This window comes from Tursiops truncatus, chromosome 3 (genome assembly GCF_011762595.2).
Source record: "Tursiops truncatus isolate mTurTru1 chromosome 3, mTurTru1.mat.Y, whole genome shotgun sequence".
Taxonomy (NCBI): domain Eukaryota; kingdom Metazoa; phylum Chordata; class Mammalia; order Artiodactyla; family Delphinidae; genus Tursiops; species Tursiops truncatus.
Window position 1 is genome coordinate 101359383 of NC_047036.1, and position 10621 is coordinate 101370003.

General features: G+C 36.2%; 1 non-coding gene across 1 annotated transcript; it reads right to left on the reverse strand.

Annotated features, from left to right (window-relative positions):
- Positions 1-5987: 5987 nt before the first annotated feature.
- On the reverse strand, positions 5988-6094 carry LOC117311968 (U6 spliceosomal RNA). The gene has a single exon (XR_004526157.1). It is a non-coding gene; the product is annotated as a U6 spliceosomal RNA (small nuclear RNA).
- Between the last annotated feature and the right edge of the window lie 4527 nt (positions 6095-10621).

Consider the following 10621-nt stretch of genomic DNA (forward strand, 5'->3'; position numbering starts at 1 on the left):
TTTTATATATAGTAGTATGTATATGTTAATCCAAAACTCCTAATTTATACCCCTGCCTCACATTTCTGCTTTGGCAATAATAAGTTTGTTTTTGAAGTGTGTGAGTCTGTTGATCTTTTGTAAATAACTTCATTTGTATCGTTTTTTTAGATTTCACATATAAGTGATATCATACAGTATTTGTCTTTCTCTTTCTGACTTACTTTACTTAGTATGATAATCTCTAGTTTCATCCATGTTGTTGCAAATAGCATTATTTCATTCTTTTCTATGGCTGAGTAATATTCTATTGTATATATGTACCACGTCTTCTTTATCCATTCCTCTGTCGATGGACATTTAGGTTGATTTCATGTCTTGGCTGTTGTAAATAGTGCTGCAATAAACATTAGGGTGCATGTATATTTTCAAAGTATGGTTTTCTCTGGATATATGCTCAGGAGTGGGATTGCTGGATCATATGGTAGCTCTATTTTTATTTTTTTAAGGAATCTCCATACTGTTCTCTCTAGTGGCTGCACCAATTTACATTCCCACCAACAGTGTAGGAGGGTTCCCTTTTCTCCATACCCTCTCCAGAATTTATTGTTTGTAGACGTTTTGATGTTGTCCATTCTGACCAGTGTGCGGTCATACCTCAGTGTAGTTCTGATTTACATTTCTCTAATAGCTATGTTAAGCATCTTTTCATGTGCTTCTTGACCATCTGTGTGTTTTCTTTGGAGAAATGTCTATTTATATCTTCTGCCCCTTTTTTGATTGGGTTTTTTTTCATATAGAGCTGCATGAACTGTTTGTATATTTCAGAGATTAATCCCTTGTCACCTCATTTGTCGGTCGCATCATTTACAAATATTTTCTCTCATTCTGTGGGTTTTTTGTTTTGTTTTGGTTTCTTTTTGTTTTATTTATGGCTTCTTTTGCTGTACAAAACCTTTTAAGTTTAGTTAGGTCCCATTTGTTTATTTTTGGTTTTATTTTCATTACTCTAGGAGGTGGATCCAAAAAGATATTGCTACGATTTATGTCAAAGAGTGTTCTGCCTGTGTTTTCCTCTAAGAGTTTTATAGTATCTGGTCTTACATTTAGGTCTTTAATCCTTTTTGAGTTTATTTTTGTGTATGGTATTAGAGAATGTTGTAATTTCATTCTTTTACATGTAGCTGTCCAGTTTTCCCAGCACCACTTACTGAAGAGACTGTCTTTTCTCCATTGTATATTCTTGCCTCTTTTGCTGTAGATTAATTGAGCATAGGCGTGTGGGTTTATTTCTGGGCTTTCTATCCAGTTCCACTGATCTATAAGTCTGTCTTTGTGCCAATATCATACTGTTTTGCTTACTGTAGCTTTGTAGTATAGTCTGAAGTGAGGTAGCCTGATTCCTTCAGTTCCATTTTTCTTACTAAAGATTGTTTTGGCTATTTGGCATCTTTTGTGTTTCCATACAAATTTTAAGATTTTTGTTCTAGAGCTGCAAAAAAGATAATTGCCATTGGTAATTTGATAGGGATTGCATTTAATCTGTAGATTGCCTTGAGTGATACAGTCATTTTGACAATATTGATTATTGCATTCCAAGAATATGGTATATCTTTCCATCTGTTTGTGCCATCTTTGATTTCTTTCATCAGCATCTTACAGTTTTCAGAGTACAGGTCTTTTGCCTCCTTAGGTAGGTATTTTATTCTTTTTGATGTGATAGTAAATGGGGCTGTTTCTTGAATTTCTCTTTCTGATGTTTCATTGTTAATGTATAGAAATGCAACAGATTTCTGTGTATTAATTTTATATCCTGCAACTTTACCAAATTCATTAATGAGCTCTAGTAGTTTTCTGGTAGCATCTTTAGGATTTTCTATGTATAGTATCATGTCATCTGCAAACAGTGACAGTTTTACTTCTTTTCCAATTTCGACTTGTTTTATTTCTTTTTCTTCTTGGACTGCTATGGCTAGGACTTCCAGAACTATGTTGAATAAAAGTGGTGAGAATGGACATACTTATCTTGTTCCTGATCTTAGAGGAGATGCTTTCAGCTTTTCACCATTGAGTATGATGTTAGCTCTGGGTTTATCATATATTGCCTTTATCATGTTGAGGTATGTTCCCTCTATGCCCATTTTCTGGAGAGTTTTTATCATAAATGGATGTTGAATTTTGTCAAAAGCTTTCTCTGCATCTATTGAGATGATAATATGGGGTTTTTTCTTTTTGTTTAATTGAAATGTAGTTGATTTACAATGTTGTGTTAATTTCTGCTGTACAGCAAAGTGACTTCATTATATATATATATATATATATATATATATATATATACATACATACATATACATACACACACATTCTTTTTCATATTCTTTTCCATTATAGTTTACCACAGGAGATTGGATATAATTCCCTCTGTGAGACAGTGGGACCTTGTTTTTTATCCATTCTAAATATGCCAGTTTGCATCTGCTAATCCCCAAATCCCAATCCATCCTTATCCCACTCTCCTCCCCCTTGGCAACCACCAGTCCATTCTCTTAGTCTGTCATTCTGTTTCTGTTTAACAGATAGGTTCATTTTGGTCATATTTTAGATTCCACATATAATTGATACCATATGGTACTTGTCTTTCTCTTTCTGACTTACTTTACATAGTATGATAATCTCTAGGTTCATCCATGTTGCTGCAAATGGCATTATTTCATTCTTTATGGCTGAGTAATATTCTATTGTATATATGTACCACATCTTCTTTATCCATTCATCTGTCGATGGACATTTAGGTTGTTTCCATGTCTTGGCTATTATGAATAGTGCTTTTGTGAACATAGGGGTGCATGTATCTTTTCAAAGTGTGGTTTTCTCCAGATATATGCCTAGGAGTGGGATTGCTGGATCATATGACAGCTCTATTTTTAGTTTTCTGAGGAACCTTCATACTGTTTTCCATAGTGGCTGCACCAATTTACATTCCCACCAACAGTGTAGGAGGGTTCCCTTTTCTCCATACCCTCTCCAGAATTTATTGTTTGTCAAGGTTTTAATGATGGCCATCTGACTAGTGTGAGATGATACCTCATTGTAGTTCTGATTTGCTTTTCTCTAATAATTAGCTATGTTAAGCATCTTTTCATGTGCTTCTTGGCCATCTGTGTGTTTTCTTTGGAGAAATGTCTATTTAGATCTGCCTCTTTTTTGATTGGGTTGTTTTTTTTTATATAGAGCTGCATGAGCTGTTTGTATATTTTGGAGATTAATCCTTTGTCAGTCACATCATTTAAAAATATTTTCTTTTATTCTGTGGGTTGTCTTTTCATTTGTTTATGGTTTCCTTCCCTGCACAAAAGCTTGTAAGTCTGATTATATCCTATTTGTTTATTTTTGTTTTTATTTCTTTTACCTTGGGAGACTGACCTAAGAAAACATTGGTACGATTTATGTCAGAGAATGTTTTGCCCATGTTCTCGTCTAGGATTTTTATGGTGTTATGTCTTATATTTAAGTTTTTAAGCCATTTTGAGTTTATTTCTGTGTATGGTAAGAAGGTGTGTTCTAACTTCATTGAGTTACATGTGGCTATCCAACTTTCCCAGCGCCACTTGCTGAAAATACTGTCTTTTTTCCCATTGTATATTCTTGCCTCTTTTCCAAAGATTAATTTACTGTAGATGTGTGGGTTTATTTCTGGGCTCTCTATTCTGTTCTGTTGCTCCATATGTCTGTTTTTGTGCCAGTACCATGCTGCTTTGATTACTGTAGCTTTGTAGTATTGTCTGAAGTTTGGGATGGTTATGCTCCTGGTTTGTTCTTTTTCTTCAGGATTGATTTGGTAATTCTGGGTCTTTTATGGTTCCACATGAATTATACGATAATTTGGTCTAGTTCTATGAAAAATGTCATGGGTAATTTGATAGGGATCACGTTAAATCTGTAGATTGCTTTGGGTAGTATGGCCATTTTAACAATATTAATTCTTCCAATCCAAGAGCATGGGGTATCTTTCCATTTCTTTGAATCATCTTCAATTTTCTTTATTAATGTTTTATAGTTCTCAACATATGTCTTTCACCTCCTTGGTGAGGTTTATTCCTATTTATTTTGTTTTTGGGGTTGTGATTTTAAAAGTTATTATTTTTTTTAGCATTCCCTTTCTGATGTTTCATTGTTGGTGTAAAGAAATGTAACTAATTTCTGTATGTTAATATTGTATCCTGCTACCTTGCTGAATTTGTTTATCAGTTCTAGTACTTTTTGTGTGAAGTCTTTAGGGTTTTCTATACATAGTATCATATCATCTGCATATAATAACAGTTTTACCTCTTTCCTTCCAATTTGGATATGTTTTATTTCTTTTTCTTGTGTCATTGCTGTGGCCAGGAATTCTAATACTATGTTGAATAGAAGAGATGAGAGTGAGCATTCTTGTCTTGTTCCAGATTTTAGCAGGAAGGCTTTCAATGTTTCACCATTGAGTATTATATTGGCTGTGGGTTTGTCATAAATAGCTTTTACTATTTTGAGATATGTTCCCTCTATACCGACTTTGATAAGAGTTTTTATCATGATTGGATGTTGAATTTAGTCAAATGCTTTTTTTGCATCTATTGAGATGATCGTGTGTTTTTTGTCTTTTCTTTTTTTGATGTGGTGTATCATGTTGATTGATTTGTGTATGTTGAACCATCCTTGTGAACTTAGGAAGAATTCCACTTGGTTGTGGTGTATGATCTTTTTTATGGGTTGTTGGATACGGTTTGCTAATATTTTGTTGAGAACTTCTGCATCTATGTTCATCAAAGATATTGGCCTGCAATTTTCTTTTTTGGTGGTGTCTTTGTCTGGTTTTCGTATCAGGGAGATGGTGGCTTCATAGAATGTCTTTGGGAGTGTTCCCTCCTCTTCAGTTTTTTGGACGAGTTTGAGAAGGATTGGTATGACTTCTTCCTTGTATGTTTGGCAGCATTTGCCTGTGAAGCCATCTGGTCCTGGACTTTTGTTTGTAGGGATTTTTTAAATTACAGATTCTATTTCACTTCTAGTGATCAGTCTGTTCAAATTATCTAATTCCTTTGTCATTCAATTTTGGTGCACTGTATGTTTCTAGAAACTTGTCCTTTTTTATAGATTGTTGAATTTCTTTTAATATAATTGTTCATAGTATTCCCTTAAGGTTTTTTATATTTCTGCAGTATGTGTTGTTATGTCTCCTTTTCCATTTCTCATTTTGTTTATTTGGGTTCTCTCTCTTTTTTCTTCTTGGGGAGCCAAGCCAGAGATTTGTCAATCTTGTTTATCCTTTCAAAGAGTCAGATCTTGGTTTTATTGAATTTTTCTATTTTTTTAAATTTCTATTTTATTTATTTCCTCTCTGATCTTTATTATTTCCTTCCTTCTGCTGACTTTAGGTTTTGTTTCTTCTTCTTTTGCTAATTCTTTTAAGTGGTAGGTTAGGTTGTTTATTTGAGATTTTTCTTATATTTTTGAAGACGGCCTGTATTATTATGAACTTCCCTCTAAGAACTGCTTTTCTGTATCCCACAGATTTTGTGTGTTCATTGTCATTTGTCTCTGAGTATTTTTAAATTTCCTCTTTGATTTCATCATTGATCCATTGGTTTTTTAGTAGCATGTTTTTTAGTCTCTGTGTAATTGTTTTTCCTCATTTCTTTTTCTGTCATTAATTTCTAGTTTCACGCTGTTGTGGTCGGAAAAGATGCTTGAGATAATTTCTATACTCTTAAATTTGCTGAGCATTGTTTTGTGCCCTAGTATGTGTTCAATCCTAGAGAATGTTCTACGTGTACCAAAAAGAATGTGTATTCTGGTTTTTTTGGATGTAATTTCCTAAAAATCTCAAATCTAACTGTTCTAGTGTATCATTTAGTATCTCTGTTGCCTTATTGATTCTCTGTCTGGAAGATCTGTCTATTGATGTGAGTAGGGTGTTAAATTCTCCTAGTATTATTATATTCCTATCAATTTCTCCCTTTTTGTCTGTTAAAAATATGAAATGCTTTATGAATTTCCATTTCATCCTTGCACAGGGGCCATGCTAATGTTCTCTGTATCACTCTAATTTTAGCATATATGCTGCCAAAGTGAGCATGAACATATGGTTTTATTTTTCAATTTGTAAACATGGAGTATCACACTGATTTGCAGTTACTGAAAAATCCTTGCATCCCTTCGATAAATTCCACTTTACATGGTGCATAATCCTTTTAATGCACTGTTGGATTCGGTTTGCAAGTATTTTGTTGAGGACTTCTACGTCTATGTTCATCAGTGATATTGGTCTTTAATTCTCTTTTTTTTTTTTTTTTTTTGCAGTATCTTTTTCTGGTACTGGTATCAGAATGATGGCCTCATAGAATGAGTTAAGGAGTGTTTCTTCCTCTGCAGTTTTTTGATACAGTTTCAGAAGGATCAGTGTTAACTCTTCTCTAAATGTTTGATAGAATTCGCCTGTGAAGCCATCTGGTCCTGTACTTTTGTTCATTGGGAGTTTCAATTTCAGTACTTGTGATTGGTCTGTTTATACTTTCTATTTCTTCCTGGTTCAGATTTGGGAGATTGTACCTTTCTAGAAATTTTTCCATTTCTTCTAGATTGTCCATTTTATTGGCATATAGTTTCTTGTAGTGGTGTCTTATAATCCTTTGTAATTCTATGGTGTTAGTTGTAACTTCTCCTTTTTCATTTCTAACTTTATTGATTTGAGCCCTCTCTCTTTTTATCTTGATGAGTCTGGCTCAAGGTTTATCTATTTTGCTTATTTTTTCAAAGAACCAGCCTTTAGTTTCATTGATGTTTTCTATTGTTTTCTTCATCTCTATTTCTTTTATTTCTGCTCTGATTTTTATTATTTCTTTCTTTCAGCTAACTCTAGGTTTTATTTGTTCTTTCTCTAGTTGCTTAGGTATAAGGTTGGGTTGCTTATTTTTGATTTTTCTTATTTCCTGAGGTAAGATTGTATTGCTATAAAGTTCCCTCTTAGAACTGCTTTTGCCACATTTCATATGTTTTGGATCATCCTGTTTTCGTTTTCATTTGTCTCTAGGTATTTTTTATTTCCTGTTTGATTTGTTCAGTGATCCAGTGGTTGTTTAGTAATATATTGTTTAGCCTCCACATATTTGTGTTCACAATTGTTTTCTTGTAGTTGATTTCTAATCTCATAGTGTTGTAGTCAGGCAAGGTGCTAGATATGATTTCAATTTTCTTAAATTTACTGAGGCTTGCTTTGTGGCCCAGCATGTGATCTATCCTGGAGAATGTTCTATGTGCACTTGAGAAGGTGTATTGTGCTGCTTTTGGATGGAATGTGCTATAAATATCAATTAAGTCCATCTGGTCTAATGTGTCATTTAAGGCCTGTGTTTCCTTATTGATTTTCTGTCTGGATGATCTGTCCCTTGATGTAAATGGGGTATTAAAGCCCTTCACTATTATTGTGTTACTGTCAATTTCTCCTTTTATGGCTGTTAGCATTTGCCTTATATATTGAGGTGCTCCTATGTTGGGTGCATATATATTTACAATTGCTATATCTTCTTCTTGGATGGATTGCTTGATCATTATGTAGTGTCCTTCTTTGTCTCTTGTAAGTCTTTTTTTTTAAGGTCTATTTTGTCTGATATTAGTATTGCTACTCCAGCTTTCTTTTGATTTTCATTTGCATGAAATACCTTTTTCCATTCCCTCACTTTCATTCTGTATGTGTCCCTAGATCTGAAGTGTGTCTCTTTTAGACAGCACATATATGGGTGTTGTTTTTGTATGCATTCAGCCAGTCTATGTTTTAATCTGTTTACATTTCAGGTAATTATTGATATGTATGTTCTTATTGCCATTTTATTCATTGTTTTGGACTTGTTTTCGTAGGTCTTTTTTCTTCCCTTCCTCTTTTGTTCTATTGTGATTTGATGACTATCTTAAGTGTTGTGTTTGTATTGCATTTTCTTTTTTGTGTGTACATCTATTGTAGACTTTTGGTTTGTGGTTACCATGAGTTTTTGATGTAGCAGTCTATATATATACACAACTGTTTTAAGTTGCTGGTCTCTTAATTTCAAATGCACATCCAATATCCTGCATTTGTACTCTCCTCTTCTCATAATTGCTGGTTTTGATATCATATTTGTGTGTGGATGATCTACTACATTTACGTTTGCCTTTACTGGTGAGCCTTCCCATTTGTAATTTTCTTGTTTCTAGTTGTGACCTTTCCTTTCCTTCTAGAGAAGTTCCTTTAGCATTTGTTACAAAGCTGGTCTAGTGGTGCTGAATTCTCTTAGCTTTTGCTTGTCTGTAAAGCTTTTGATATCTTTGTCAAATCTGAATGAGAGCCTTGATGGGTAGAGTATTCTTGGCTGTAGGCTTTTCCCTTTTATCACTTGAAATATATCATGCCACTCCCTTCTGACCCACAGAGTTTCTGCTGAGAAATCAGCTGATTACTTTATGGGAATTTCCTTGTATGTTGTTTGTTGCTTTTCCCTTGTTGCTTTAATATTGTCTCTTTGTCTTTAATTCTTGTCAATTTGATTAATATGTTCCTCAGTGTGTTCCTCCTTGGGTTTATCCTGCCTGGGACTCTCTGTGCTTCCTGAACTTGGGTGACTGTTTCCTTTCTGATGTTAGGGAAGTTTTCAGCTATTATCTCTTCACGTATTTTCTCAGGCCTTTTCTCTCTCTCTTCGCCTTCTGGGACCCCTATAATGTGAATGTTGGTGAATTTGATGTTGTCCCAGTTGTCTCTTAAAGTGTCCTAATTTCTTTTCATTCTTTTTTCTTTATTCTGTTCCACGGTAATGCTTTCCACAATTCTTTCTTCCAGCTCACTTATCTGTTCTTCTGCCTCATTTATTTTCCTATTGATTCCTTCTGGTGTATTTTTCATTTCAGTTATTGTATTGTTCAACTCTGTTTGTTTTTTATATCATCTAGCTCTTTGTTAAGCATTTCTTATGTCTTCTTGGTCTGTGCCTCCATTCTTTTTCTGAGATCTTGGATCATCTTTACTATCATTTCTCTGAATTATTTTTTTAGGTAGATTGCCTATCTCTGTTTCACTTGTTCTTCTGGGGTTTTATCTTGTTCCTTCATCTGGAACATATTCCTCTGCCATCTCATTTCGTCTAACTTTCTGTGTTTGCAGTCCCACAGGCTGCAGGAATTTAGTTGCTGCTGCTTCTGGTGTCTGCCCCCATCTTGTTGTTGCTTCTTCTTTGTCTTTGGAAGTAGAATATCATTTTCAGTAGGTTCGAGTCTCTTTTGTTGATGGTTGTTCAGCAGTTAGTTGTGATTTGGGTGTTTTCATGAGAGCAGGTGAGCTCAGGTCCTTCTACTCTGCCTTCTTGTCCTCAGACTCTACAAAGCTTTTGTTTTCCTTTGTGCTCTGTCTAGTTTCACTTGTTTATAATGTGTTGTGGGCAGAGGCCTTTTACCTGGTGATTCAGGTAGAGATCCTGGTGAGAAATGGATGCACTGACATGTCAGCTCAGGATGTGTGCAGAGGTTTTTTTCTTATTCTTGCATTTGAAACAAATTCCTGTCTTTTCATTTTCCATAAGTTTCTCTATTTCTATGAAATTAGATGTAAGAGTTACCCATCCTGGTCTTGAAGGGGTGTCCTTATGTGGGTGTGTCCATCTACAGTCTGTGTGTGTCTAGTGGCTTTTGATGGGAGAACATGAGTCATGTCTTCCCCCAGGGTATGCTGACAGCTATCACTGAGGTGGGCCACAGAGATGGCAGAGCTAGAGCCAGAGCCAGGTGTGAGCTGGGGCTTCTCCTATGTTCAGTGCCTGACACCACTGTATTGAGGGTGGCTTCAGGTCTCAAGGTGCTAAAGAAGAGGCCCTGAGGTTTGGATCCAAGCTGGTTCTGTTCTAAGTGTATGCTCCTCACTCCGCCCAGCATTAATACCTTAGCTCCAGATGGAAGCAGAGTTGGAGCAAGAGGGGCCAGATCAGGCACCCAGTGCAGGCCAGGGCCTGTACTGGAGTGGTCCCATATACCATCCAGAGTTCCAGACCACTCCTGATCTGCTGCCTCCAAGAGTGCCAGGAAGGGCCACTCCAAACCCATTCAGATGTAGTGCCAGGTATAAGCCAGCTCCGTCCTCCACAACTGCACATTCCCCCTGGCAGCAGCAACCTTCATCCTAGTGGGATGCTGCCCCACAGAGCAAGAGGGGCCAGAGTGGGCACTGAGTGTGGGCCAGGGTGCATGGTGGGGTGTCATGGGAAACTGGCCAGGGTCCCAGGCAGTCTCAAACTGCTTACTCAGCCTTGTTTGGGGAACAAGGAAGCATGTGCTTGCACTTCACAAGTGCAGTCCAAGTTTCTCACAGCCCCCCTACTAGTCTTACTGGTCCTCAAACAAGCCAAGGGGACTCATCTTCCTGGTATTGGACTCAAGGTCTGGCACGTCCCATATGTGGTTTGAACCACTCACTTCCCAGGAAGTATCTCCGGGCCTGTGTAATACCCCCCTTCTGTGTCCCCTCCCAGGGGTGCAGGTCCTGAGATGATCACTTCTCTTTCCTTCCTACCTGACTTTGTGTGGCTCTTTCTTTATAGCCTTGGTTTCTTTATCGCCTTTATAGTCTTTCTGCCAGTCTACAGTT